The sequence below is a fragment of the Oncorhynchus mykiss genome, unplaced genomic scaffold (assembly GCF_013265735.2).
Source record: "Oncorhynchus mykiss isolate Arlee unplaced genomic scaffold, USDA_OmykA_1.1 un_scaffold_386, whole genome shotgun sequence".
Classification (NCBI taxonomy): Eukaryota; Metazoa; Chordata; class Actinopteri; order Salmoniformes; family Salmonidae; genus Oncorhynchus; species Oncorhynchus mykiss.
In genome coordinates, this window is record NW_023493833.1 from 95,006 (window position 1) to 117,500 (window position 22,495).

At 45.9% G+C, this 22,495-nt stretch overlaps 69 non-coding genes and 3 pseudogenes across 69 annotated transcripts; all 72 read right to left on the reverse strand.

Annotated features, from left to right (window-relative positions):
* Positions 1-77: 77 nt before the first annotated feature.
* On the reverse strand, positions 78-196 carry LOC118954495. Its single transcript, XR_005044623.1, has one exon. It is a non-coding gene; the product is annotated as a 5S ribosomal RNA (ribosomal RNA).
* Positions 197-373: 177 nt separating this feature from the next.
* On the reverse strand, positions 374-492 carry LOC118954392. Its single transcript, XR_005044520.1, has one exon. It is a non-coding gene; the product is annotated as a 5S ribosomal RNA (ribosomal RNA).
* A 177-nt stretch (positions 493-669) lies between these two features.
* Positions 670-788, reverse strand: LOC118954393. Its single transcript, XR_005044521.1, has one exon. It is a non-coding gene; the product is annotated as a 5S ribosomal RNA (ribosomal RNA).
* Positions 789-965: 177 nt separating this feature from the next.
* Positions 966-1,084, reverse strand: LOC118954394. Its single transcript, XR_005044522.1, has one exon. It is a non-coding gene; the product is annotated as a 5S ribosomal RNA (ribosomal RNA).
* A 177-nt stretch (positions 1,085-1,261) lies between these two features.
* LOC118954395 lies at positions 1,262-1,380 on the reverse strand. The gene has a single exon (XR_005044523.1). It is a non-coding gene; the product is annotated as a 5S ribosomal RNA (ribosomal RNA).
* A 177-nt stretch (positions 1,381-1,557) lies between these two features.
* Positions 1,558-1,676, reverse strand: LOC118954396. Its single transcript, XR_005044524.1, has one exon. It is a non-coding gene; the product is annotated as a 5S ribosomal RNA (ribosomal RNA).
* A 177-nt stretch (positions 1,677-1,853) lies between these two features.
* On the reverse strand, positions 1,854-1,972 carry LOC118954397. The gene has a single exon (XR_005044525.1). It is a non-coding gene; the product is annotated as a 5S ribosomal RNA (ribosomal RNA).
* A 177-nt stretch (positions 1,973-2,149) lies between these two features.
* LOC118954398 lies at positions 2,150-2,268 on the reverse strand. Its single transcript, XR_005044526.1, has one exon. It is a non-coding gene; the product is annotated as a 5S ribosomal RNA (ribosomal RNA).
* A 177-nt stretch (positions 2,269-2,445) lies between these two features.
* Positions 2,446-2,564, reverse strand: LOC118954399. Its single transcript, XR_005044527.1, has one exon. It is a non-coding gene; the product is annotated as a 5S ribosomal RNA (ribosomal RNA).
* Positions 2,565-2,741: 177 nt separating this feature from the next.
* LOC118954401 lies at positions 2,742-2,860 on the reverse strand. Its single transcript, XR_005044529.1, has one exon. It is a non-coding gene; the product is annotated as a 5S ribosomal RNA (ribosomal RNA).
* A 177-nt stretch (positions 2,861-3,037) lies between these two features.
* On the reverse strand, positions 3,038-3,156 carry LOC118954402. Its single transcript, XR_005044530.1, has one exon. It is a non-coding gene; the product is annotated as a 5S ribosomal RNA (ribosomal RNA).
* A 177-nt stretch (positions 3,157-3,333) lies between these two features.
* On the reverse strand, positions 3,334-3,452 carry LOC118954403. The gene has a single exon (XR_005044531.1). It is a non-coding gene; the product is annotated as a 5S ribosomal RNA (ribosomal RNA).
* Positions 3,453-3,629: 177 nt separating this feature from the next.
* On the reverse strand, positions 3,630-3,748 carry LOC118954404. The gene has a single exon (XR_005044532.1). It is a non-coding gene; the product is annotated as a 5S ribosomal RNA (ribosomal RNA).
* A 177-nt stretch (positions 3,749-3,925) lies between these two features.
* LOC118954405 lies at positions 3,926-4,044 on the reverse strand. The gene has a single exon (XR_005044533.1). It is a non-coding gene; the product is annotated as a 5S ribosomal RNA (ribosomal RNA).
* Positions 4,045-4,221: 177 nt separating this feature from the next.
* On the reverse strand, positions 4,222-4,340 carry LOC118954406. Its single transcript, XR_005044534.1, has one exon. It is a non-coding gene; the product is annotated as a 5S ribosomal RNA (ribosomal RNA).
* A 177-nt stretch (positions 4,341-4,517) lies between these two features.
* LOC118954407 lies at positions 4,518-4,636 on the reverse strand. The gene has a single exon (XR_005044535.1). It is a non-coding gene; the product is annotated as a 5S ribosomal RNA (ribosomal RNA).
* Positions 4,637-4,896: 260 nt separating this feature from the next.
* LOC118954408 lies at positions 4,897-5,015 on the reverse strand. Its single transcript, XR_005044536.1, has one exon. It is a non-coding gene; the product is annotated as a 5S ribosomal RNA (ribosomal RNA).
* A 177-nt stretch (positions 5,016-5,192) lies between these two features.
* LOC118954409 lies at positions 5,193-5,311 on the reverse strand. The gene has a single exon (XR_005044537.1). It is a non-coding gene; the product is annotated as a 5S ribosomal RNA (ribosomal RNA).
* A 177-nt stretch (positions 5,312-5,488) lies between these two features.
* On the reverse strand, positions 5,489-5,607 carry LOC118954410. Its single transcript, XR_005044538.1, has one exon. It is a non-coding gene; the product is annotated as a 5S ribosomal RNA (ribosomal RNA).
* Positions 5,608-5,867: 260 nt separating this feature from the next.
* On the reverse strand, positions 5,868-5,986 carry LOC118954412. Its single transcript, XR_005044540.1, has one exon. It is a non-coding gene; the product is annotated as a 5S ribosomal RNA (ribosomal RNA).
* A 177-nt stretch (positions 5,987-6,163) lies between these two features.
* On the reverse strand, positions 6,164-6,281 carry LOC118954497. The gene has a single exon (XR_005044625.1). It is a non-coding gene; the product is annotated as a 5S ribosomal RNA (ribosomal RNA).
* A 177-nt stretch (positions 6,282-6,458) lies between these two features.
* LOC118954413 lies at positions 6,459-6,577 on the reverse strand. The gene has a single exon (XR_005044541.1). It is a non-coding gene; the product is annotated as a 5S ribosomal RNA (ribosomal RNA).
* A 177-nt stretch (positions 6,578-6,754) lies between these two features.
* LOC118954414 lies at positions 6,755-6,873 on the reverse strand. Its single transcript, XR_005044542.1, has one exon. It is a non-coding gene; the product is annotated as a 5S ribosomal RNA (ribosomal RNA).
* Positions 6,874-7,050: 177 nt separating this feature from the next.
* On the reverse strand, positions 7,051-7,169 carry LOC118954415. Its single transcript, XR_005044543.1, has one exon. It is a non-coding gene; the product is annotated as a 5S ribosomal RNA (ribosomal RNA).
* Positions 7,170-7,347: 178 nt separating this feature from the next.
* Positions 7,348-7,466, reverse strand: LOC118954416. Its single transcript, XR_005044544.1, has one exon. It is a non-coding gene; the product is annotated as a 5S ribosomal RNA (ribosomal RNA).
* A 260-nt stretch (positions 7,467-7,726) lies between these two features.
* On the reverse strand, positions 7,727-7,845 carry LOC118954417. Its single transcript, XR_005044545.1, has one exon. It is a non-coding gene; the product is annotated as a 5S ribosomal RNA (ribosomal RNA).
* A 177-nt stretch (positions 7,846-8,022) lies between these two features.
* On the reverse strand, positions 8,023-8,141 carry LOC118954418. Its single transcript, XR_005044546.1, has one exon. It is a non-coding gene; the product is annotated as a 5S ribosomal RNA (ribosomal RNA).
* Positions 8,142-8,318: 177 nt separating this feature from the next.
* Positions 8,319-8,437, reverse strand: LOC118954419. Its single transcript, XR_005044547.1, has one exon. It is a non-coding gene; the product is annotated as a 5S ribosomal RNA (ribosomal RNA).
* A 260-nt stretch (positions 8,438-8,697) lies between these two features.
* Positions 8,698-8,816, reverse strand: LOC118954420. Its single transcript, XR_005044548.1, has one exon. It is a non-coding gene; the product is annotated as a 5S ribosomal RNA (ribosomal RNA).
* A 177-nt stretch (positions 8,817-8,993) lies between these two features.
* On the reverse strand, positions 8,994-9,112 carry LOC118954421. The gene has a single exon (XR_005044549.1). It is a non-coding gene; the product is annotated as a 5S ribosomal RNA (ribosomal RNA).
* Positions 9,113-9,289: 177 nt separating this feature from the next.
* LOC118954423 lies at positions 9,290-9,408 on the reverse strand. Its single transcript, XR_005044551.1, has one exon. It is a non-coding gene; the product is annotated as a 5S ribosomal RNA (ribosomal RNA).
* A 177-nt stretch (positions 9,409-9,585) lies between these two features.
* On the reverse strand, positions 9,586-9,704 carry LOC118954424. Its single transcript, XR_005044552.1, has one exon. It is a non-coding gene; the product is annotated as a 5S ribosomal RNA (ribosomal RNA).
* Positions 9,705-9,965: 261 nt separating this feature from the next.
* LOC118954425 lies at positions 9,966-10,084 on the reverse strand. The gene has a single exon (XR_005044553.1). It is a non-coding gene; the product is annotated as a 5S ribosomal RNA (ribosomal RNA).
* A 177-nt stretch (positions 10,085-10,261) lies between these two features.
* Positions 10,262-10,380, reverse strand: LOC118954426. The gene has a single exon (XR_005044554.1). It is a non-coding gene; the product is annotated as a 5S ribosomal RNA (ribosomal RNA).
* A 177-nt stretch (positions 10,381-10,557) lies between these two features.
* Positions 10,558-10,676, reverse strand: LOC118954427. The gene has a single exon (XR_005044555.1). It is a non-coding gene; the product is annotated as a 5S ribosomal RNA (ribosomal RNA).
* A 177-nt stretch (positions 10,677-10,853) lies between these two features.
* On the reverse strand, positions 10,854-10,972 carry LOC118954428. The gene has a single exon (XR_005044556.1). It is a non-coding gene; the product is annotated as a 5S ribosomal RNA (ribosomal RNA).
* A 260-nt stretch (positions 10,973-11,232) lies between these two features.
* On the reverse strand, positions 11,233-11,351 carry LOC118954429. The gene has a single exon (XR_005044557.1). It is a non-coding gene; the product is annotated as a 5S ribosomal RNA (ribosomal RNA).
* A 177-nt stretch (positions 11,352-11,528) lies between these two features.
* Positions 11,529-11,647, reverse strand: LOC118954430. The gene has a single exon (XR_005044558.1). It is a non-coding gene; the product is annotated as a 5S ribosomal RNA (ribosomal RNA).
* Positions 11,648-11,907: 260 nt separating this feature from the next.
* On the reverse strand, positions 11,908-12,026 carry LOC118954431. The gene has a single exon (XR_005044559.1). It is a non-coding gene; the product is annotated as a 5S ribosomal RNA (ribosomal RNA).
* Positions 12,027-12,203: 177 nt separating this feature from the next.
* On the reverse strand, positions 12,204-12,322 carry LOC118954432. Its single transcript, XR_005044560.1, has one exon. It is a non-coding gene; the product is annotated as a 5S ribosomal RNA (ribosomal RNA).
* A 177-nt stretch (positions 12,323-12,499) lies between these two features.
* On the reverse strand, positions 12,500-12,618 carry LOC118954434. The gene has a single exon (XR_005044562.1). It is a non-coding gene; the product is annotated as a 5S ribosomal RNA (ribosomal RNA).
* A 177-nt stretch (positions 12,619-12,795) lies between these two features.
* Positions 12,796-12,914, reverse strand: LOC118954435. Its single transcript, XR_005044563.1, has one exon. It is a non-coding gene; the product is annotated as a 5S ribosomal RNA (ribosomal RNA).
* A 177-nt stretch (positions 12,915-13,091) lies between these two features.
* Positions 13,092-13,210, reverse strand: LOC118954436. The gene has a single exon (XR_005044564.1). It is a non-coding gene; the product is annotated as a 5S ribosomal RNA (ribosomal RNA).
* A 178-nt stretch (positions 13,211-13,388) lies between these two features.
* On the reverse strand, positions 13,389-13,507 carry LOC118954437. The gene has a single exon (XR_005044565.1). It is a non-coding gene; the product is annotated as a 5S ribosomal RNA (ribosomal RNA).
* Positions 13,508-13,684: 177 nt separating this feature from the next.
* LOC118954438 lies at positions 13,685-13,803 on the reverse strand. The gene has a single exon (XR_005044566.1). It is a non-coding gene; the product is annotated as a 5S ribosomal RNA (ribosomal RNA).
* Positions 13,804-13,980: 177 nt separating this feature from the next.
* LOC118954439 lies at positions 13,981-14,099 on the reverse strand. Its single transcript, XR_005044567.1, has one exon. It is a non-coding gene; the product is annotated as a 5S ribosomal RNA (ribosomal RNA).
* Positions 14,100-14,276: 177 nt separating this feature from the next.
* On the reverse strand, positions 14,277-14,395 carry LOC118954440. The gene has a single exon (XR_005044568.1). It is a non-coding gene; the product is annotated as a 5S ribosomal RNA (ribosomal RNA).
* A 177-nt stretch (positions 14,396-14,572) lies between these two features.
* On the reverse strand, positions 14,573-14,691 carry LOC118954441. Its single transcript, XR_005044569.1, has one exon. It is a non-coding gene; the product is annotated as a 5S ribosomal RNA (ribosomal RNA).
* A 177-nt stretch (positions 14,692-14,868) lies between these two features.
* On the reverse strand, positions 14,869-14,987 carry LOC118954442. Its single transcript, XR_005044570.1, has one exon. It is a non-coding gene; the product is annotated as a 5S ribosomal RNA (ribosomal RNA).
* A 177-nt stretch (positions 14,988-15,164) lies between these two features.
* On the reverse strand, positions 15,165-15,283 carry LOC118954443. Its single transcript, XR_005044571.1, has one exon. It is a non-coding gene; the product is annotated as a 5S ribosomal RNA (ribosomal RNA).
* A 177-nt stretch (positions 15,284-15,460) lies between these two features.
* LOC118954445 lies at positions 15,461-15,579 on the reverse strand. The gene has a single exon (XR_005044573.1). It is a non-coding gene; the product is annotated as a 5S ribosomal RNA (ribosomal RNA).
* Positions 15,580-15,839: 260 nt separating this feature from the next.
* Positions 15,840-15,958, reverse strand: LOC118954446. Its single transcript, XR_005044574.1, has one exon. It is a non-coding gene; the product is annotated as a 5S ribosomal RNA (ribosomal RNA).
* A 178-nt stretch (positions 15,959-16,136) lies between these two features.
* On the reverse strand, positions 16,137-16,254 carry LOC118954501 (annotated as a pseudogene).
* A 177-nt stretch (positions 16,255-16,431) lies between these two features.
* LOC118954447 lies at positions 16,432-16,550 on the reverse strand. Its single transcript, XR_005044575.1, has one exon. It is a non-coding gene; the product is annotated as a 5S ribosomal RNA (ribosomal RNA).
* Positions 16,551-16,809: 259 nt separating this feature from the next.
* LOC118954448 lies at positions 16,810-16,928 on the reverse strand. The gene has a single exon (XR_005044576.1). It is a non-coding gene; the product is annotated as a 5S ribosomal RNA (ribosomal RNA).
* A 177-nt stretch (positions 16,929-17,105) lies between these two features.
* On the reverse strand, positions 17,106-17,224 carry LOC118954449. The gene has a single exon (XR_005044577.1). It is a non-coding gene; the product is annotated as a 5S ribosomal RNA (ribosomal RNA).
* Positions 17,225-17,402: 178 nt separating this feature from the next.
* Positions 17,403-17,520, reverse strand: LOC118954485. The gene has a single exon (XR_005044613.1). It is a non-coding gene; the product is annotated as a 5S ribosomal RNA (ribosomal RNA).
* A 177-nt stretch (positions 17,521-17,697) lies between these two features.
* On the reverse strand, positions 17,698-17,816 carry LOC118954451. The gene has a single exon (XR_005044579.1). It is a non-coding gene; the product is annotated as a 5S ribosomal RNA (ribosomal RNA).
* Positions 17,817-17,993: 177 nt separating this feature from the next.
* On the reverse strand, positions 17,994-18,111 carry LOC118954484. The gene has a single exon (XR_005044612.1). It is a non-coding gene; the product is annotated as a 5S ribosomal RNA (ribosomal RNA).
* A 176-nt stretch (positions 18,112-18,287) lies between these two features.
* LOC118954486 lies at positions 18,288-18,405 on the reverse strand. The gene has a single exon (XR_005044614.1). It is a non-coding gene; the product is annotated as a 5S ribosomal RNA (ribosomal RNA).
* Positions 18,406-18,665: 260 nt separating this feature from the next.
* Positions 18,666-18,784, reverse strand: LOC118954452. Its single transcript, XR_005044580.1, has one exon. It is a non-coding gene; the product is annotated as a 5S ribosomal RNA (ribosomal RNA).
* Positions 18,785-18,962: 178 nt separating this feature from the next.
* LOC118954502 lies at positions 18,963-19,080 on the reverse strand (annotated as a pseudogene).
* A 177-nt stretch (positions 19,081-19,257) lies between these two features.
* On the reverse strand, positions 19,258-19,376 carry LOC118954453. The gene has a single exon (XR_005044581.1). It is a non-coding gene; the product is annotated as a 5S ribosomal RNA (ribosomal RNA).
* A 259-nt stretch (positions 19,377-19,635) lies between these two features.
* Positions 19,636-19,754, reverse strand: LOC118954454. Its single transcript, XR_005044582.1, has one exon. It is a non-coding gene; the product is annotated as a 5S ribosomal RNA (ribosomal RNA).
* Positions 19,755-19,930: 176 nt separating this feature from the next.
* On the reverse strand, positions 19,931-20,049 carry LOC118954455. The gene has a single exon (XR_005044583.1). It is a non-coding gene; the product is annotated as a 5S ribosomal RNA (ribosomal RNA).
* A 260-nt stretch (positions 20,050-20,309) lies between these two features.
* LOC118954457 lies at positions 20,310-20,428 on the reverse strand. The gene has a single exon (XR_005044585.1). It is a non-coding gene; the product is annotated as a 5S ribosomal RNA (ribosomal RNA).
* A 178-nt stretch (positions 20,429-20,606) lies between these two features.
* LOC118954458 lies at positions 20,607-20,725 on the reverse strand. The gene has a single exon (XR_005044586.1). It is a non-coding gene; the product is annotated as a 5S ribosomal RNA (ribosomal RNA).
* A 177-nt stretch (positions 20,726-20,902) lies between these two features.
* LOC118954459 lies at positions 20,903-21,021 on the reverse strand. The gene has a single exon (XR_005044587.1). It is a non-coding gene; the product is annotated as a 5S ribosomal RNA (ribosomal RNA).
* A 177-nt stretch (positions 21,022-21,198) lies between these two features.
* On the reverse strand, positions 21,199-21,316 carry LOC118954487. The gene has a single exon (XR_005044615.1). It is a non-coding gene; the product is annotated as a 5S ribosomal RNA (ribosomal RNA).
* Positions 21,317-21,574: 258 nt separating this feature from the next.
* On the reverse strand, positions 21,575-21,693 carry LOC118954507 (annotated as a pseudogene).
* A 177-nt stretch (positions 21,694-21,870) lies between these two features.
* On the reverse strand, positions 21,871-21,989 carry LOC118954460. Its single transcript, XR_005044588.1, has one exon. It is a non-coding gene; the product is annotated as a 5S ribosomal RNA (ribosomal RNA).
* Positions 21,990-22,249: 260 nt separating this feature from the next.
* LOC118954461 lies at positions 22,250-22,368 on the reverse strand. Its single transcript, XR_005044589.1, has one exon. It is a non-coding gene; the product is annotated as a 5S ribosomal RNA (ribosomal RNA).
* Between the last annotated feature and the right edge of the window lie 127 nt (positions 22,369-22,495).

Below are 22,495 nucleotides of genomic sequence, written 5' to 3' on the forward strand. Positions count from 1 at the left end.
TCAAAGCGAGGGCACATATTTCAGCCTTGTGGGAAAAAACGGACAAAGAGTTGAAATTCTACAAGGCAGTGACAAAAAGCTTACAGCACCTGGTATTCCCAGGCGGTCTCCCATCCAAGTACTAACCAGGCACGACCCTGCTTAGCTTCCGAGATCGGACGAGATCAGGCGTACTCAGGCCGGTGTGGCCGTAAGCGAAAGGCAATCTCAAAAAGTGGATGAAATTGCATATACTGTAGCCATAATTTGTAGCACAGATTGTTGGATGAAATACAAACTAACCTTGCTTACTTATTTCAAAGCGAGGGCACATATTTCAGCCTTGTGGGAAAAAACGGACAAAGAGTTGAAATTCCACAAGGCAGTGACAAAAAGCTTACAGCACCTGGTATTCCCAGGCGGTCTCCCATCCAAGTACTAACCAGGCCCGACCCTGCTTAGCTTCCGAGATCGGACGAGATCAGGCGTACTCAGGCCGGTGTGGCCGTAAGCGAAAGGCAATCTCAAAAAGTGGATGAAATTGCATATACTGTAGCCATAATTTGTAGCACAGATTGTTGGATGAAATACAAACTAACCTTGCTTACTTATTTCAAAGCGAGGGCACATATTTCAGCCTTGTGGGAAAAAACGGACAAAGAGTTGAAATTCCACAAGGCAGTGACAAAAAGCTTACAGCACCTGGTATTCCCAGGCGGTCTCCCATCCAAGTACTAACCAGGCCCGACCCTGCTTAGCTTCCGAGATCGGACGAGATCAGGCGTACTCAGGCCGGTGTGGCCGTAAGCGAAAGGCAATCTCAAAAAGTGGATGAAATTGCATATACTGTAGCCATAATTTGTAGCACAGATTGTTGGATGAAATACAAACTAACCTTGCTTACTTATTTCAAAGCGAGGGCACATATTTCAGCCTTGTGGGAAAAAACGGACAAAGAGTTGAAATTCCACAAGGCAGTGACAAAAAGCTTACAGCACCTGGTATTCCCAGGCGGTCTCCCATCCAAGTACTAACCAGGCCCGACCCTGCTTAGCTTCCGAGATCGGACGAGATCAGGCGTACTCAGGCCGGTGTGGCCGTAAGCAAAAGGCAATCTCAAAAAGTGGATGAAATTGCATATACTGTAGCCATAATTTGTAGCACAGATTGTTGGATGAAATACAAACTAACCTTGCTTACTTATTTCAAAGCGAGGGCACATATTTCAGCCTTGTGGGAAAAAACGGACAAAGAGTTGAAATTCCACAAGGCAGTGACAAAAAGCTTACAGCACCTGGTATTCCCAGGCGGTCTCCCATCCAAGTACTAACCAGGCCCGACCCTGCTTAGCTTCCGAGATCGGACGAGATCAGGCGTACTCAGGCCGGTGTGGCCGTAAGCGAAAGGCAATCTCAAAAAGTGGATGAAATTGCATATACTGTAGCCATAATTTGTAGCACAGATTGTTGGATGAAATACAAACTAACCTTGCTTACTTATTTCAAAGCGAGGGCACATATTTCAGCCTTGTGGGAAAAAACGGACAAAGAGTTGAAATTCCACAAGGCAGTGACAAAAAGCTTACAGCACCTGGTATTCCCAGGCGGTCTCCCATCCAAGTACTAACCAGGCCCGACCCTGCTTAGCTTCCGAGATCGGACGAGATCAGGCGTACTCAGGCCGGTGTGGCCGTAAGCGAAAGGCAATCTCAAAAAGTGGATGAAATTGCATATACTGTAGCCATAATTTGTAGCACAGATTGTTGGATGAAATACAAACTAACCTTGCTTACTTATTTCAAAGCGAGGGCACATATTTCAGCCTTGTGGGAAAAAACGGACAAAGAGTTGAAATTCCACAAGGCAGTGACAAAAAGCTTACAGCACCTGGTATTCCCAGGCGGTCTCCCATCCAAGTACTAACCAGGCCCGACCCTGCTTAGCTTCCGAGATCGGACGAGATCAGGCGTACTCAGGCCGGTGTGGCCGTAAGCGAAAGGCAATCTCAAAAAGTGGATGAAATTGCATATACTGTAGCCATAATTTGTAGCACAGATTGTTGGATGAAATACAAACTAACCTTGCTTACTTATTTCAAAGCGAGGGCACATATTTCAGCCTTGTGGGAAAAAACGGACAAAGAGTTGAAATTCCACAAGGCAGTGACAAAAAGCTTACAGCACCTGGTATTCCCAGGCGGTCTCCCATCCAAGTACTAACCAGGCCCGACCCTGCTTAGCTTCCGAGATCGGACGAGATCAGGCGTACTCAGGCCGGTGTGGCCGTAAGCGAAAGGCAATCTCAAAAAGTGGATGAAATTGCATATACTGTAGCCATAATTTGTAGCACAGATTGTTGGATGAAATACAAACTAACCTTGCTTACTTATTTCAAAGCGAGGGCACATATTTCAGCCTTGTGGGAAAAAACGGACAAAGAGTTGAAATTCCACAAGGCAGTGACAAAAAGCTTACAGCACCTGGTATTCCCAGGCGGTCTCCCATCCAAGTACTAACCAGGCCCGACCCTGCTTAGCTTCCGAGATCGGACGAGATCAGGCGTACTCAGGCCGGTGTGGCCGTAAGCGAAAGGCAATCTCAAAAAGTGGATGAAATTGCATATACTGTAGCCATAATTTGTAGCACAGATTGTTGGATGAAATACAAACTAACCTTGCTTACTTATTTCAAAGCGAGGGCACATATTTCAGCCTTGTGGGAAAAAACGGACAAAGAGTTGAAATTCCACAAGGCAGTGACAAAAAGCTTACAGCACCTGGTATTCCCAGGCGGTCTCCCATCCAAGTACTAACCAGGCCCGACCCTGCTTAGCTTCCGAGATCGGACGAGATCAGGCGTACTCAGGCCGGTGTGGCCGTAAGCGAAAGGCAATCTCAAAAAGTGGATGAAATTGCATATACTGTAGCCATAATTTGTAGCACAGATTGTTGGATGAAATACAAACTAACCTTGCTTACTTATTTCAAAGCGAGGGCACATATTTCAGCCTTGTGGGAAAAAACGGACAAAGAGTTGAAATTCCACAAGGCAGTGACAAAAAGCTTACAGCACCTGGTATTCCCAGGCGGTCTCCCATCCAAGTACTAACCAGGCCCGACCCTGCTTAGCTTCCGAGATCGGACGAGATCAGGCGTACTCAGGCCGGTGTGGCCGTAAGCGAAAGGCAATCTCAAAAAGTGGATGAAATTGCATATACTGTAGCCATAATTTGTAGCACAGATTGTTGGATGAAATACAAACTAACCTTGCTTACTTATTTCAAAGCGAGGGCACATATTTCAGCCTTGTGGGAAAAAACGGACAAAGAGTTGAAATTCCACAAGGCAGTGACAAAAAGCTTACAGCACCTGGTATTCCCAGGCGGTCTCCCATCCAAGTACTAACCAGGCCCGACCCTGCTTAGCTTCCGAGATCGGACGAGATCAGGCGTACTCAGGCCGGTGTGGCCGTAAGCGAAAGGCAATCTCAAAAAGTGGATGAAATTGCATATACTGTAGCCATAATTTGTAGCACAGATTGTTGGATGAAATACAAACTAACCTTGCTTACTTATTTCAAAGCGAGGGCACATATTTCAGCCTTGTGGGAAAAAACGGACAAAGAGTTGAAATTCCACAAGGCAGTGACAAAAAGCTTACAGCACCTGGTATTCCCAGGCGGTCTCCCATCCAAGTACTAACCAGGCCCGACCCTGCTTAGCTTCCGAGATCGGACGAGATCAGGCGTACTCAGGCCGGTGTGGCCGTAAGCGAAAGGCAATCTCAAAAAGTGGATGAAATTGCATATACTGTAGCCATAATTTGTAGCACAGATTGTTGGATGAAATACAAACTAACCTTGCTTACTTATTTCAAAGCGAGGGCACATATTTCAGCCTTGTGGGAAAAAACGGACAAAGAGTTGAAATTCCACAAGGCAGTGACAAAAAGCTTACAGCACCTGGTATTCCCAGGCGGTCTCCCATCCAAGTACTAACCAGGCCCGACCCTGCTTAGCTTCCGAGATCGGACGAGATCAGGCGTACTCAGGCCGGTGTGGCCGTAAGCGAAAGGCAATCTCAAAAAGTGGATGAAATTGCATATACTGTAGCCATAATTTGTAGCACAGATTGTTGGATGAAATACAAACTAACCTTGCTTACTTATTTCAAAGCGAGGGCACATATTTCAGCCTTGTGGGAAAAAACGGACAAAGAGTTGAAATTCCACAAGGCAGTGACAAAAAGCTTACAGCACCTGGTATTCCCAGGCGGTCTCCCATCCAAGTACTAACCAGGCCCGACCCTGCTTAGCTTCCGAGATCGGACGAGATCAGGCGTACTCAGGCCGGTGTGGCCGTAAGCGAAAGGCAATCTCAAAAAGTGGATGAAATTGCATATACTGTAGCCATAATTTGTAGCACAGATTGTTGGATGAAATACAAACTAACCTTGCTTACTTATTTCAAAGCGAGGGCACATATTTCAGCCTTGTGGGAAAAAACGGACAAAGAGTTGAAATTCCACAAGGCAGTGACAAAAAGCTTACAGCACCTGGTATTCCCAGGCGGTCTCCCATCCAAGTACTAACCAGGCCCGACCCTGCTTAGCTTCCGAGATCGGACGAGATCAGGCGTACTCAGGCCGGTGTGGCCGTAAGCGAGAAACTATCTCTTGGTGCACTATGTAAAGTCAAAGTGAGCCTGATTAACAGCTGTTGCATTTCCACCATTTAGATAAGCATCTTTGTGTCACTCAAAAAGTGGAAGAAATTGCATATACTGTAGCCATAATTTGTAGCACAGATTGTTGGATGAAATACAAACTAACCTTGCTTACTTATTTCAAAGCGAGGGCACATATTTCAGCCTTGTGGGAAAAAACGGACAAAGAGTTGAAATTCCACAAGGCAGTGACAAAAAGCTTACAGCACCTGGTATTCCCAGGCGGTCTCCCATCCAAGTACTAACCAGGCCCGACCCTGCTTAGCTTCCGAGATCGGACGAGATCAGGCGTACTCAGGCCGGTGTGGCCGTAAGCGAAAGGCAATCTCAAAAAGTGGATGAAATTGCATATACTGTAGCCATAATTTGTAGCACAGATTGTTGGATGAAATACAAACTAACCTTGCTTACTTATTTCAAAGCGAGGGCACATATTTCAGCCTTGTGGGAAAAAACGGACAAAGAGTTGAAATTCCACAAGGCAGTGACAAAAAGCTTACAGCACCTGGTATTCCCAGGCGGTCTCCCATCCAAGTACTAACCAGGCCCGACCCTGCTTAGCTTCCGAGATCGGACGAGATCAGGCGTACTCAGGCCGGTGTGGCCGTAAGCGAAAGGCAATCTCAAAAAGTGGATGAAATTGCATATACTGTAGCCATAATTTGTAGCACAGATTGTTGGATGAAATACAAACTAACCTTGCTTACTTATTTCAAAGCGAGGGCACATATTTCAGCCTTGTGGGAAAAAACGGACAAAGAGTTGAAATTCCACAAGGCAGTGACAAAAAGCTTACAGCACCTGGTATTCCCAGGCGGTCTCCCATCCAAGTACTAACCAGGCCCGACCCTGCTTAGCTTCCGAGATCGGACGAGATCAGGCGTACTCAGGCCGGTGTGGCCGTAAGCGAGAAACTATCTCTTGGTGCACCATGTAAAGTCAAAGTGAGCCTGATTAACAGCTGTTGCATTTCCACCATTTAGATAAGCATCTTTGTGTCACTCAAAAAGTGGAAGAAATTGCATATACTGTAGCCATAATTTGTAGCACAGATTGTTGGATGAAATACAAACTAACCTTGCTTACTTATTTCAAAGCGAGGGCACATATTTCAGCCTTGTGGGAAAAAACGGACAAAGAGTTGAAATTCCACAAGGCAGTGACAAAAAGCTTACAGCACCTGGTATTCCCAGGCGGTCTCCCATCCAAGTACTAACCAGGCCCGACCCTGCTTAGCTTCCGAGATCGGACGAGATCAGGCGTACTCAGGCCGGTGTGGCCGTAAGCGAAAGGCAATCTCAAAAAGTGGATGAAATTGCATATACTGTAGCCATAATTTGTAGCACAGATTGTTGGATGAAATACAAACTAACCTTGCTTACTTATTTCAAAGCGAGGGCACATATTTCAGCCTTGTGGGAAAAAACGGACAAAGAGTTGAAATTCCACAAGGCAGTGACAAAAAGCTTACAGCACCTGGTATTCCCAGGCGGTCTCCCATCCAAGTACTAACAGGCCCGACCCTGCTTAGCTTCCGAGATCGGACGAGATCAGGCGTACTCAGGCCGGTGTGGCCGTAAGCGAAAGGCAATCTCAAAAAGTGGATGAAATTGCATATACTGTAGCCATAATTTGTAGCACAGATTGTTGGATGAAATACAAACTAACCTTGCTTACTTATTTCAAAGCGAGGGCACATATTTCAGCCTTGTGGGAAAAAACGGACAAAGAGTTGAAATTCCACAAGGCAGTGACAAAAAGCTTACAGCACCTGGTATTCCCAGGCGGTCTCCCATCCAAGTACTAACCAGGCCCGACCCTGCTTAGCTTCCGAGATCGGACGAGATCAGGCGTACTCAGGCCGGTGTGGCCGTAAGCGAAAGGCAATCTCAAAAAGTGGATGAAATTGCATATACTGTAGCCATAATTTGTAGCACAGATTGTTGGATGAAATACAAACTAACCTTGCTTACTTATTTCAAAGCGAGGGCACATATTTCAGCCTTGTGGGAAAAAACGGACAAAGAGTTGAAATTCCACAAGGCAGTGACAAAAAGCTTACAGCACCTGGTATTCCCAGGCGGTCTCCCATCCAAGTACTAACCAGGCCCGACCCTGCTTAGCTTCCGAGATCGGACGAGATCAGGCGTACTCAGGCCGGTGTGGCCGTAAGCGAAAGGCAATCTCAAAAAGTGGATGAAATTGCATATACTGTAGCCATAATTTGTAGCACAGATTGTTGGATGAAATACAAACTAACCTTGCTTACTTATTTCAAAGCGAGGGCACATATTTCAGCCTTGTGGGAAAAAACGGACAAAGAGTTGAAATTCCACAAGGCAGTGACAAAAAGCTTACAGCACCTGGTATTCCCAGGCGGTCTCCCATCCAAGTACTAACCAGGCCCGACCCTGCTTAGCTTCCGAGATCGGACGAGATCAGGCGTACTCAGGCCGGTGTGGCCGTAAGCGAAAGGCAATCTCAAAAAGTGGATGAAATTGCATATACTGTAGCCATAATTTGTAGCACAGATTGTTGGATGAAATACAAACTAACCTTGCTTACTTATTTCAAAGCGAGGGCACATATTTCAGCCTTGTGGGAAAAAAACGGACAAAGAGTTGAAATTCCACAAGGCAGTGACAAAAAGCTTACAGCACCTGGTATTCCCAGGCGGTCTCCCATCCAAGTACTAACCAGGCCCGACCCTGCTTAGCTTCCGAGATCGGACGAGATCAGGCGTACTCAGGCCGGTGTGGCCGTAAGCGAGAAACTATCTCTTGGTGCACCATGTAAAGTCAAAGTGAGCCTGATTACAGCTGTTGCATTTCCACCATTTAGATAAGCATCTTTGTGTCACTCAAAAAGTGGAAGAAATTGCATATACTGTAGCCATAATTTGTAGCACAGATTGTTGGATGAAATACAAACTAACCTTGCTTACTTATTTCAAAGCGAGGGCACATATTTCAGCCTTGTGGGAAAAAAACGGACAAAGAGTTGAAATTCCACAAGGCAGTGACAAAAAGCTTACAGCACCTGGTATTCCCAGGCGGTCTCCCATCCAAGTACTAACCAGGCCCGACCCTGCTTAGCTTCCGAGATCGGACGAGATCAGGCGTACTCAGGCCGGTGTGGCCGTAAGCGAAAGGCAATCTCAAAAAGTGGATGAAATTGCATATACTGTAGCCATAATTTGTAGCACAGATTGTTGGATGAAATACAAACTAACCTTGCTTACTTATTTCAAAGCGAGGGCACATATTTCAGCCTTGTGGGAAAAAACGGACAAAGAGTTGAAATTCCACAAGGCAGTGACAAAAAGCTTACAGCACCTGGTATTCCCAGGCGGTCTCCCATCCAAGTACTAACCAGGCCCGACCCTGCTTAGCTTCCGAGATCGGACGAGATCAGGCGTACTCAGGCCGGTGTGGCCGTAAGCGAAAGGCAATCTCAAAAAGTGGATGAAATTGCATATACTGTAGCCATAATTTGTAGCACAGATTGTTGGATGAAATACAAACTAACCTTGCTTACTTATTTCAAAGCGAGGGCACATATTTCAGCCTTGTGGGAAAAAACGGACAAAGAGTTGAAATTCCACAAGGCAGTGACAAAAAGCTTACAGCACCTGGTATTCCCAGGCGGTCTCCCATCCAAGTACTAACCAGGCCCGACCCTGCTTAGCTTCCGAGATCGGACGAGATCAGGCGTACTCAGGCCGGTGTGGCCGTAAGCGAGAAACTATCTCTTGGTGCACCATGTAAAGTCAAAGTGAGCCTGATTAACAGCTGTTGCATTTCCACCATTTAGATAAGCATCTTTGTGTCACTCAAAAAGTGGAAGAAATTGCATATACTGTAGCCATAATTTGTAGCACAGATTGTTGGATGAAATACAAACTAACCTTGCTTACTTATTTCAAAGCGAGGGCACATATTTCAGCCTTGTGGGAAAAAACGGACAAAGAGTTGAAATTCCACAAGGCAGTGACAAAAAGCTTACAGCACCTGGTATTCCCAGGCGGTCTCCCATCCAAGTACTAACCAGGCCCGACCCTGCTTAGCTTCCGAGATCGGACGAGATCAGGCGTACTCAGGCCGGTGTGGCCGTAAGCGAAAGGCAATCTCAAAAAGTGGATGAAATTGCATATACTGTAGCCATAATTTGTAGCACAGATTGTTGGATGAAATACAAACTAACCTTGCTTACTTATTTCAAAGCGAGGGCACATATTTCAGCCTTGTGGGAAAAAACGGACAAAGAGTTGAAATTCCACAAGGCAGTGACAAAAAGCTTACAGCACCTGGTATTCCCAGGCGGTCTCCCATCCAAGTACTAACCAGGCCCGACCCTGCTTAGCTTCCGAGATCGGACGAGATCAGGCGTACTCAGGCCGGTGTGGCCGTAAGCGAAAGGCAATCTCAAAAAGTGGATGAAATTGCATATACTGTAGCCATAATTTGTAGCACAGATTGTTGGATGAAATACAAACTAACCTTGCTTACTTATTTCAAAGCGAGGGCACATATTTCAGCCTTGTGGGAAAAAACGGACAAAGAGTTGAAATTCCACAAGGCAGTGACAAAAAGCTTACAGCACCTGGTATTCCCAGGCGGTCTCCCATCCAAGTACTAACCAGGCCCGACCCTGCTTAGCTTCCGAGATCGGACGAGATCAGGCGTACTCAGGCCGGTGTGGCCGTAAGCGAAAGGCAATCTCAAAAAGTGGATGAAATTGCATATACTGTAGCCATAATTTGTAGCACAGATTGTTGGATGAAATACAAACTAACCTTGCTTACTTATTTCAAAGCGAGGGCACATATTTCAGCCTTGTGGGAAAAAACGGACAAAGAGTTGAAATTCCACAAGGCAGTGACAAAAAGCTTACAGCACCTGGTATTCCCAGGCGGTCTCCCATCCAAGTACTAACCAGGCCCGACCCTGCTTAGCTTCCGAGATCGGACGAGATCAGGCGTACTCAGGCCGGTGTGGCCGTAAGCGAGAAACTATCTCTTGGTGCACCATGTAAAGTCAAAGTGAGCCTGATTAACAGCTGTTGCATTTCCACCATTTAGATAAGCATCTTTGTGTCACTCAAAAAGTGGAAGAAATTGCATATACTGTAGCCATAATTTGTAGCACAGATTGTTGGATGAAATACAAACTAACCTTGCTTACTTATTTCAAAGCGAGGGCACATATTTCAGCCTTGTGGGAAAAAAACGGACAAAGAGTTGAAATTCCACAAGGCAGTGACAAAAAGCTTACAGCACCTGGTATTCCCAGGCGGTCTCCCATCCAAGTACTAACCAGGCCCGACCCTGCTTAGCTTCCGAGATCGGACGAGATCAGGCGTACTCAGGCCGGTGTGGCCGTAAGCGAAAGGCAATCTCAAAAAGTGGATGAAATTGCATATACTGTAGCCATAATTTGTAGCACAGATTGTTGGATGAAATACAAACTAACCTTGCTTACTTATTTCAAAGCGAGGGCACATATTTCAGCCTTGTGGGAAAAAACGGACAAAGAGTTGAAATTCCACAAGGCAGTGACAAAAAGCTTACAGCACCTGGTATTCCCAGGCGGTCTCCCATCCAAGTACTAACCAGGCCCGACCCTGCTTAGCTTCCGAGATCGGACGAGATCAGGCGTACTCAGGCCGGTGTGGCCGTAAGCGAAAGGCAATCTCAAAAAGTGGATGAAATTGCATATACTGTAGCCATAATTTGTAGCACAGATTGTTGGATGAAATACAAACTAACCTTGCTTACTTATTTCAAAGCGAGGGCACATATTTCAGCCTTGTGGGAAAAAACGGACAAAGAGTTGAAATTCCACAAGGCAGTGACAAAAAGCTTACAGCACCTGGTATTCCCAGGCGGTCTCCCATCCAAGTACTAACCAGGCCCGACCCTGCTTAGCTTCCGAGATCGGACGAGATCAGGCGTACTCAGGCCGGTGTGGCCGTAAGCGAAAGGCAATCTCAAAAAGTGGATGAAATTGCATATACTGTAGCCATAATTTGTAGCACAGATTGTTGGATGAAATACAAACTAACCTTGCTTACTTATTTCAAAGCGAGGGCACATATTTCAGCCTTGTGGGAAAAAACGGACAAAGAGTTGAAATTCCACAAGGCAGTGACAAAAAGCTTACAGCACCTGGTATTCCCAGGCGGTCTCCCATCCAAGTACTAACCAGGCCCGACCCTGCTTAGCTTCCGAGATCGGACGAGATCAGGCGTACTCAGGCCGGTGTGGCCGTAAGCGAGAAACTATCTCTTGGTGCACCATGTAAAGTCAAAGTGAGCCTGATTAACAGCTGTTGCATTTCCACCATTTAGATAAGCATCTTTGTGTCACTCAAAAAGTGGAAGAAATTGCATATACTGTAGCCATAATTTGTAGCACAGATTGTTGGATGAAATACAAACTAACCTTGCTTACTTATTTCAAAGCGAGGGCACATATTTCAGCCTTGTGGGAAAAAACGGACAAAGAGTTGAAATTCCACAAGGCAGTGACAAAAAGCTTACAGCACCTGGTATTCCCAGGCGGTCTCCCATCCAAGTACTAACCAGGCCCGACCCTGCTTAGCTTCCGAGATCGGACGAGATCAGGCGTACTCAGGCCGGTGTGGCCGTAAGCGAAAGGCAATCTCAAAAAGTGGATGAAATTGCATATACTGTAGCCATAATTTGTAGCACAGATTGTTGGATGAAATACAAACTAACCTTGCTTACTTATTTCAAAGCGAGGGCACATATTTCAGCCTTGTGGGAAAAAACGGACAAAGAGTTGAAATTCCACAAGGCAGTGACAAAAAGCTTACAGCACCTGGTATTCCCAGGCGGTCTCCCATCCAAGTACTAACCAGGCCCGACCCTGCTTAGCTTCCGAGATCGGACGAGATCAGGCGTACTCAGGCCGGTGTGGCCGTAAGCGAGAAACTATCTCTTGGTGCACTATGTAAAGTCAAAGTGAGCCTGATTAACAGCTGTTGCATTTCCACCATTTAGATAAGCATCTTTGTGTCACTCAAAAAGTGGAAGAAATTGCATATACTGTAGCCATAATTTGTAGCACAGATTGTTGGATGAAATACAAACTAACCTTGCTTACTTATTTCAAAGCGAGGGCACATATTTCAGCCTTGTGGGAAAAAACGGACAAAGAGTTGAAATTCCACAAGGCAGTGACAAAAAGCTTACAGCACCTGGTATTCCCAGGCGGTCTCCCATCCAAGTACTAACCAGGCCCGACCCTGCTTAGCTTCCGAGATCGGACGAGATCAGGCGTACTCAGGCCGGTGTGGCCGTAAGCGAAAGGCAATCTCAAAAAGTGGATGAAATTGCATATACTGTAGCCATAATTTGTAGCACAGATTGTTGGATGAAATACAAACTAACCTTGCTTACTTATTTCAAAGCGAGGGCACATATTTCAGCCTTGTGGGAAAAAACGGACAAAGAGTTGAAATTCCACAAGGCAGTGACAAAAAGCTTACAGCACCTGGTATTCCCAGGCGGTCTCCCATCCAAGTACTAACCAGGCCCGACCCTGCTTAGCTTCCGAGATCGGACGAGATCAGGCGTACTCAGGCCGGTGTGGCCGTAAGCGAAAGGCAATCTCAAAAAGTGGATGAAATTGCATATACTGTAGCCATAATTTGTAGCACAGATTGTTGGATGAAATACAAACTAACCTTGCTTACTTATTTCAAAGCGAGGGCACATATTTCAGCCTTGTGGGAAAAAACGGACAAAGAGTTGAAATTCCACAAGGCAGTGACAAAAAGCTTACAGCACCTGGTATTCCCAGGCGGTCTCCCATCCAAGTACTAACCAGGCCCGACCCTGCTTAGCTTCCGAGATCGGACGAGATCAGGCGTACTCAGGCCGGTGTGGCCGTAAGCGAAAGGCAATCTCAAAAAGTGGATGAAATTGCATATACTGTAGCCATAATTTGTAGCACAGATTGTTGGATGAAATACAAACTAACCTTGCTTACTTATTTCAAAGCGAGGGCACATATTTCAGCCTTGTGGGAAAAAACGGACAAAGAGTTGAAATTCCACAAGGCAGTGACAAAAAGCTTACAGCACCTGGTATTCCCAGGCGGTCTCCCATCCAAGTACTAACCAGGCCCGACCCTGCTTAGCTTCCGAGATCGGACGAGATCAGGCGTACTCAGGCCGGTGTGGCCGTAAGCGAAAGGCAATCTCAAAAAGTGGATGAAATTGCATATACTGTAGCCATAATTTGTAGCACAGATTGTTGGATGAAATACAAACTAACCTTGCTTACTTATTTCAAAGCGAGGGCACATATTTCAGCCTTGTGGGAAAAAACGGACAAAGAGTTGAAATTCCACAAGGCAGTGACAAAAAGCTTACAGCACCTGGTATTCCCAGGCGGTCTCCCATCCAAGTACTAACCAGGCCCGACCCTGCTTAGCTTCCGAGATCGGACGAGATCAGGCGTACTCAGGCCGGTGTGGCCGTAAGCGAAAGGCAATCTCAAAAAGTGGATGAAATTGCATATACTGTAGCCATAATTTGTAGCACAGATTGTTGGATGAAATACAAACTAACCTTGCTTACTTATTTCAAAGCGAGGGCACATATTTCAGCCTTGTGGGAAAAAAACGGACAAAGAGTTGAAATTCCACAAGGCAGTGACAAAAAGCTTACAGCACCTGGTATTCCCAGGCGGTCTCCCATCCAAGTACTAACCAGGCCCGACCCTGCTTAGCTTCCGAGATCGGACGAGATCAGGCGTACTCAGGCCGGTGTGGCCGTAAGCGAAAGGCAATCTCAAAAAGTGGATGAAATTGCATATACTGTAGCCATAATTTGTAGCACAGATTGTTGGATGAAATACAAACTAACCTTGCTTACTTATTTCAAAGCGAGGGCACATATTTCAGCCTTGTGGGAAAAAACGGACAAAGAGTTGAAATTCCACAAGGCAGTGACAAAAAGCTTACAGCACCTGGTATTCCCAGGCGGTCTCCCATCCAAGTACTAACCAGGCCCGACCCTGCTTAGCTTCCGAGATCGGACGAGATCAGGCGTACTCAGGCCGGTGTGGCCGTAAGCGAAAGGCAATCTCAAAAAGTGGATGAAATTGCATATACTGTAGCCATAATTTGTAGCACAGATTGTTGGATGAAATACAAACTAACCTTGCTTACTTATTTCAAAGCGAGGGCACATATTTCAGCCTTGTGGGAAAAAACGGACAAAGAGTTGAAATTCCACAAGGCAGTGACAAAAAGCTTACAGCACCTGGTATTCCCAGGCGGTCTCCCATCCAAGTACTAACCAGGCCCGACCCTGCTTAGCTTCCGAGATCGGACGAGATCAGGCGTACTCAGGCCGGTGTGGCCGTAAGCGAAAGGCAATCTCAAAAAGTGGATGAAATTGCATATACTGTAGCCATAATTTGTAGCACAGATTGTTGGATGAAATACAAACTAACCTTGCTTACTTATTTCAAAGCGAGGGCACATATTTCAGCCTTGTGGGAAAAAACGGACAAAGAGTTGAAATTCCACAAGGCAGTGACAAAAAGCTTACAGCACCTGGTATTCCCAGGCGGTCTCCCATCCAAGTACTAACCAGGCCCGACCCTGCTTAGCTTCCGAGATCGGACGAGATCAGGCGTACTCAGGCCGGTGTGGCCGTAAGCGAAAGGCAATCTCAAAAAGTGGATGAAATTGCATATACTGTAGCCATAATTTGTAGCACAGATTGTTGGATGAAATACAAACTAACCTTGCTTACTTATTTCAAAGCGAGGGCACATATTTCAGCCTTGTGGGAAAAAACGGACAAAGAGTTGAAATTCCACAAGGCAGTGACAAAAAGCTTACAGCACCTGGTATTCCCAGGCGGTCTCCCATCCAAGTACTAACCAGGCCCGACCCTGCTTAGCTTCCGAGATCGGACGAGATCAGGCGTACTCAGGCCGGTGTGGCCGTAAGCGAAAGGCAATCTCAAAAAGTGGATGAAATTGCATATACTGTAGCCATAATTTGTAGCACAGATTGTTGGATGAAATACAAACTAACCTTGCTTACTTATTTCAAAGCGAGGGCACATATTTCAGCCTTGTGGGAAAAAACGGACAAAGAGTTGAAATTCCACAAGGCAGTGACAAAAAGCTTACAGCACCTGGTATTCCCAGGCGGTCTCCCATCCAAGTACTAACCAGGCCCGACCCTGCTTAGCTTCCGAGATCGGACGAGATCAGGCGTACTCAGGCCGGTGTGGCCGTAAGCGAAAGGCAATCTCAAAAAGTGGATGAAATTGCATATACTGTAGCCATAATTTGTAGCACAGATTGTTGGATGAAATACAAACTAACCTTGCTTACTTATTTCAAAGCGAGGGCACATATTTCAGCCTTGTGGGAAAAAACGGACAAAGAGTTGAAATTCCACAAGGCAGTGACAAAAAGCTTACAGCACCTGGTATTCCCAGGCGGTCTCCCATCCAAGTACTAACCAGGCCCGACCCTGCTTAGCTTCCGAGATCGGACGAGATCAGGCGTACTCAGGCCGGTGTGGCCGTAAGCGAAAGGCAATCTCAAAAAGTGGATGAAATTGCATATACTGTAGCCATAATTTGTAGCACAGATTGTTGGATGAAATACAAACTAACCTTGCTTACTTATTTCAAAGCGAGGGCACATATTTCAGCCTTGTGGGAAAAAACGGACAAAGAGTTGAAATTCCACAAGGCAGTGACAAAAAGCTTACAGCACCTGGTATTCCCAGGCGGTCTCCCATCCAAGTACTAACCAGGCCCGACCCTGCTTAGCTTCCGAGATCGGACGAGATCAGGCGTACTCAGGCCGGTGTGGCCGTAAGCGAGAAACTATCTCTTGGTGCACCATGTAAAGTCAAAGTGAGCCTGATTAACAGCTGTTGCATTTCCACCATTTAGATAAGCATCTTTGTGTCACTCAAAAAGTGGAAGAAATTGCATATACTGTAGCCATAATTTGTAGCACAGATTGTTGGATGAAATACAAACTAACCTTGCTTACTTATTTCAAAGCGAGGGCACATATTTCAGCCTTGTGGGAAAAAACGGACAAAGAGTTGAAATTCCACAAGGCAGTGACAAAAAGCTTACAGCACCTGGTATTCCCAGGCGGTCTCCCATCCAAGTACTAACCAGGCCCGACCCTGCTTAGCTTCCGAGATCGGACGAGATCAGGCGTACTCAGGCCGGTGTGGCCGTAAGCGAAAGGCAATCTCAAAAAGTGGATGAAATTGCATATACTGTAGCCATAATTTGTAGCACAGATTGTTGGATGAAATACAAACTAACCTTGCTTACTTATTTCAAAGCGAGGGCACATATTTCAGCCTTGTGGGAAAAAAACGGACAAAGAGTTGAAATTCCACAAGGCAGTGACAAAAAGCTTACAGCACCTGGTATTCCCAGGCGGTCTCCCATCCAAGTACTAACCAGGCCCGACCCTGCTTAGCTTCCGAGATCGGACGAGATCAGGCGTACTCAGGCCGTGTGGCCGTAAGCGAAAGGCAATCTCAAAAAGTGGATGAAATTGCATATACTGTAGCCATAATTTGTAGCACAGATTGTTGGATGAAATACAAACTAACCTTGCTTACTTATTTCAAAGCGAGGGCACATATTTCAGCCTTGTGGGAAAAAACGGACAAAGAGTTGAAATTCCACAAGGCAGTGACAAAAAGCTTACAGCACCTGGTATTCCCAGGCGGTCTCCCATCCAAGTACTAACCAGGCCCGACCCTGCTTAGCTTCCGAGATCGGACGAGATCAGGCGTACTCAGGCCGGTGTGGCCGTAAGCGAGAAACTATCTCTTGTGCACCATGTAAAGTCAAAGTGAGCCTGATTAACAGCTGTTGCATTTCCACCATTTAGATAAGCATCTTTGTGTCACTCAAAAAGTGGAAGAAATTGCATATACTGTAGCCATAATTTGTAGCACAGATTGTTGGATGAAATACAAACTAACCTTGCTTACTTATTTCAAAGCGAGGGCACATATTTCAGCCTTGTGGGAAAAAACGGACAAAGAGTTGAAATTCCACAAGGCAGTGACAAAAAGCTTACAGCACCTGGTATTCCCAGGCGGTCTCCCATCCAAGTACTAACCAGGCCCGACCCTGCTTAGCTTCCGAGATCGGACGAGATCAGGCGTACTCAGGCCGGTGTGGCCGTAAGCGAAAGGCAATCTCAAAAAGTGGATGAAATTGCATATACTGTAGCCATAATTTGTAGCACAGATTGTTGGATGAAATACAAACTAACCTTGCTTACTTATTTCAAAGCGAGGGCACATATTTCAGCCTTGTGGGAAAAAACGGACAAAGAGTTGAAATTCCACAAGGCAGTGACAAAAAGCTTACAGCACCTGGTATTCCCAGGCGGTCTCCCATCCAAGTACTAACCAGGCCCGACCCTGCTTAGCTTCCGAGATCGGACGAGATCAGGCGTACTCAGGCCGGTGTGGCCGTAAGCGAAAGGCAATCTCAAAAAGTGGATGAAATTGCATATACTGTAGCCATAATTTGTAGCACAGATTGTTGGATGAAATACAAACTAACCTTGCTTACTTATTTCAAAGCGAGGGCACATATTTCAGCCTTGTGGGAAAAAAACGGACAAAGAGTTGAAATTCCACAAGGCAGTGACAAAAAGCTTACAGCACCTGGTATTCCCAGGCGGTCTCCCATCCAAGTACTAACCAGGCCCGACCCTGCTTAGCTTCCGAGATCGGACGAGATCAGGCGTACTCAGGCGGTGTGGCCGTAAGCGAAAGGCAATCTCAAAAAGTGGATGAAATTGCATATACTGTAGCCATAATTTGTAGCACAGATTGTTGGATGAAATACAAACTAACCTTGCTTACTTATTTCAAAGCGAGGGCACATATTTCAGCCTTGTGGGAAAAAACGGACAAAGAGTTGAAATTCCACAAGGCAGTGACAAAAAGCTTACAGCACCTGGTATTCCCAGGCGGTCTCCCATCCAAGTACTAACCAGGCCCGACCCTGCTTAGCTTCCGAGATCGGACGAGATCAGGCGTACTCAGGCCGGTGTGGCCGTAAGCGAAAGGCAATCTCAAAAAGTGGATGAAATTGCATATACTGTAGCCATAATTTGTAGCACAGATTGTTGGATGAAATACAAACTAACCTTGCTTACTTATTTCAAAGCGAGGGCACATATTTCAGCCTTGTGGGAAAAAACGGACAAAGAGTTGAAATTCCACAAGGCAGTGACAAAAAGCTTACAGCACCTGGTATTCCCAGGCGGTCTCCCATCCAAGTACTAACCAGGCCCGACCTGCTTAGCTTCCGAGATCGGACGAGATCAGGCGTACTCAGGCCGGTGTGGCCGTAAGCGAAAGGCAATCTCAAAAAGTGGATGAAATTGCATATACTGTAGCCATAATTTGTAGCACAGATTGTTGATGAAATACAAACTAACCTTGCTTACTTATTTCAAAGCGAGGGCACATATTTCAGCCTTGTGGGAAAAAACGGACAAAGAGTTGAAATTCCACAAGGCAGTGACAAAAAGCTTACAGCACCTGGTATTCCCAGGCGGTCTCCCATCCAAGTACTAACCAGGCCCGACCCTGCTTAGCTTCCGAGATCGGACGAGATCAGGCGTACTCAGGCGGTGTGGCCGTAAGCGAGAAACTATCTCTTGGTGCACCATGTAAAGTCAAAGTGAGCCTGATTAACAGCTGTTGCATTTCCACCATTTAGATAAGCATCTTTGTGTCACTCAAAAAGTGGAGAAATTGCATATACTGTAGCCATAATTTGTAGCACAGATTGTTGGATGAAATACAAACTAACCTTGCTTACTTATTTCAAAGCGAGGGCACATATTTCAGCCTTGTGGGAAAAAAACGGACAAAGAGTTGAAATTCCACAAGGCAGTGACAAAAAGCTTACAGCACCTGGTATTCCCAGGCGGTCTCCCATCCAAGTACTAACCAGGCCCGACCCTGCTTAGCTTCCGAGATCGGACGAGATCAGGCGTACTCAGGCCGGTGTGGCCGTAAGCGAAAGGCAATCTCAAAAAGTGGATGAAATTGCATATACTGTAGCCATAATTTGTAGCACAGATTGTTGGATGAAATACAAACTAACCTTGCTTACTTATTTCAAAGCGAGGGCACATATTTCAGCCTTGTGGGGAAAAAACGGACAAAGAGTTGAAATTCCACAAGGCAGTGACAAAAAGCTTACAGCACCTGGTATTCCCAGGCGGTCTCCCATCCAAGTACTAACCAGGCCCGACCCTGCTTAGCTTCCGAGATCGGACGAGATCAGGCGTACTCAGGCCGTGTGGCCGTAAGCGAAAGGCAATCTCAAAAAGTGGATGAAATTGCATATACTGTAGCCATAATTTGTAGCACAGATTGTTGGATGAAATACAAACTAACCTTGCTTACTTATTTCAAAGCGAGGGCACATATTTCAGCCTTGTGGGAAAAAACGGACAAAGAGTTGAAATTCCACAAGGCAGTGACAAAAAGCTTACAGCACCTGGTATTCCCAGGCGGTCTCCCATCCAAGTACTAACCAGGCCCGACCCTGCTTAGCTTCCGAGATCGGACGAGATCAGGCGTACTCAGGCCGGTGTGGCCGTAAGCGAGAAACTATCTCTTGGTGCACCATGTAAAGTCAAAGTGAGCTGATTAACAGCTGTTGCATTTCCACCATTTAGATAAGCATCTTTGTGTCACTCAAAAAGTGGAAGAAATTGCATATACTGTAGCCATAATTTGTAGCACAGATTGTTGGATGAAATACAAACTAACCTTGCTTACTTATTTCAAAGCGAGGGCACATATTTCAGCCTTGTGGGAAAAAACGGACAAAGAGTTGAAATTCCACAAGGCAGTGACAAAAAGCTTACAGCACCTGGTATTCCCAGGCGGTCTCCCATCCAAGTACTAACCAGGCCCGACCCTGCTTAGCTTCCGAGATCGGACGAGATCAGGCGTACTCAGGCCGGTGTGGCCGTAAGCGAAAGGCAATCTCAAAAAGTGGATGAAATTGCATATACTGTAGCCATAATTTGTAGCACAGATTGTTGGATGAAATACAAACTAACCTTGCTTACTTATTTCAAAGCGAGGGCACATATTCAGCCTTGTGGGAAAAAACGGACAAAGAGTTGAAATTCCACAAGGCAGTGACAAAAAGCTTACAGCACCTGGTATTCCCAGGCGGTCTCCCATCCAAGTACTAACCAGGCCCGACCCTGCTTAGCTTCCGAGATCGGACGAGATCAGGCGTACTCAGGCCGGTGTGGCCGTAAGCGAGAAACTATCTCTTGGTGCACTATGTAAAGTCAAAGTGAGCCTGATTAACAGCTGTTGCATTTCCACCATTTAGATAAGCATCTTTGTGTCACTCAAAAAGTGGAAGAAATTGCATATACTGTAGCCATAATTTGTAGCACAGATTGTTGGATGAAATACAAACTAACCTTGCTTACTTATTTCAAAGCGAGGGCACATATTTCAGCCTTGTGGGAAAAAACGGACAAAGAGTTGAAATTCCACAAGGCAGTGACAAAAAGCTTACAGCACCTGGTATTCCCAGGCGGTCTCCCATCCAAGTACTAACCAGGCCCGACCCTGCTTAGCTTCCGAGATCGGACGAGATCAGGCGTACTCAGGCCGGTGTGGCCGTAAGCGAAAGGCAATCTCAAAAAGTGGATGAAATTGCATATACTGTAGCCATAATTTGTAGCACAGATTGTTGGATGAAATACAAACTAACCTTGCTTACTTATTTCAAAGCGAGGGCACATATTTCAGCCTTGTGGGAAAAAAACGGACAAAGAGTTGAAATTCCACAAGGCAGTGACAAAAAGCTTACAGCACCTGGTATTCCCAGGCGGTCTCCCATCCAAGTACTAACCAGGCCCGACCCTGCTTAGCTTCCGAGATCGGACGAGATCAGGCGTACTCAGGCCGGTGTGGCCGTAAGCGAAAGGCAATCTCAAAAAGTGGATGAAATTGCATATACTGTAGCCATAATTTGTAGCACAGATTGTTGGATGAAATACAAACTAACCTTGCTTACTTATTTCAAAGCGAGGGCACATATTTCAGCCTTGTGGGAAAAAACGGACAAAGAGTTGAAATTCCACAAGGCAGTGACAAAAAGCTTACAGCACCTGGTATTCCCAGGCGGTCTCCCATCCAAGTACTAACCAGGCCCGACCCTGCTTAGCTTCCGAGATCGGACGAGATCAGGCGTACTCAGGCCGGTGTGGCCGTAAGCGAAAGGCAATCTCAAAAAGTGGATGAAATTGCATATACTGTAGCCATAATTTGTAGCACAGATTGTTGGATGAAATACAAACTAACCTTGCTTACTTATTTCAAAGCGAGGGCACATATTTCAGCCTTGTGGGAAAAAACGGACAAAGAGTTGAAATTCCACAAGGCAGTGACAAAAAGCTTACAGCACCTGGTATTCCCAGGCGGTCTCCCATCCAAGTACTAACCAGGCCCGACCCTGCTTAGCTTCCGAGATCGGACGAGATCAGGCGTACTCAGGCGGTGTGGCCGTAAGCGAGAAACTATCTCTTGGTGCACCATGTAAAGTCAAAGTGAGCCTGATTAACAGCTGTTGCATTTCCACCATTTAGATAAGCATCTTGTGTCACTCAAAAAGTGGAAGAAATTGCATATACTGTAGCCATAATTGTAGCACAGATTGTTGGATGAAATACAAACTAACCTTGCTTACTTATTTCAAAGCGAGGGCACATATTTCAGCCTTGTGGGAAAAAACGGACAAAGAGTTGAAATTCCACAAGGCAGTGACAAAAAGCTTACAGCACCTGGTATTCCCAGGCGGTCCCATCCAAGTACTAACCAGGCCCGACCCTGCTTAGCTTCCGAGATCGGACGAGATCAGGCGTACTCAGGCGGCCGTGTGGCCGTAAGCGAAAGGCAATCTCAAAAAGTGGATGAAATTGCATATACTGTAGCCATAATTTGTAGCACAGATTGTTGGATGAAATACAAACTAACCTTGCTTACTTATTTCAAAGCGAGGGCACATATTTCAGCCTTGTGGGAAAAAACGGACAAAGAGTTGAAATTCCACAAGGCAGTGACAAAAAGCTTACAGCACCTGGTATTCCCAGGCGGTCTCCCATCCAAGTACTAACCAGGCCCGACCCTGCTTAGCTTCCGAGATCGGACGAGATCAGGCGTACTCAGGCCGGTGTGGCCGTAAGCGAGAAACTATCTCTTGGTGCACTATGTAAAGTCAAAGTGAGCCTGATTAACAGCTGTTGCATTTCCACCATTTAGATAAGCATCTTTGTGTCACTCAAAAAGTGGAAGAAATTGCATATACTGTAGCCATAATTTGTAGCACAGATTGTTGGATGAAATACAAACTAACCTTGCTTACTTATTTCAAAGCGAGGGCACATATTTCAGCCTTGTGGGAAAAAACGGACAAAGAGTTGAAATTCCACAAGGCAGTGACAAAAAGCTTACAGCACCTGGTATTCCCAGGCGGTCTCCCATCCAAGTACTAACCAGGCCCGACCCTGCTTAGCTTCCGAGATCGGACGAGATCAGGCGTACTCAGGCCGGTGTGGCCGTAAGCGAAAGGCAATCTCAAAAAGTGGATGAAATTGCATATACTGTAGCCATAATTTGTAGCACAGATTGTTGGATGAAATACAAACTAACCTTGCTTACTTATTTCAAAGCGAGGGCACATATTTCAGCCT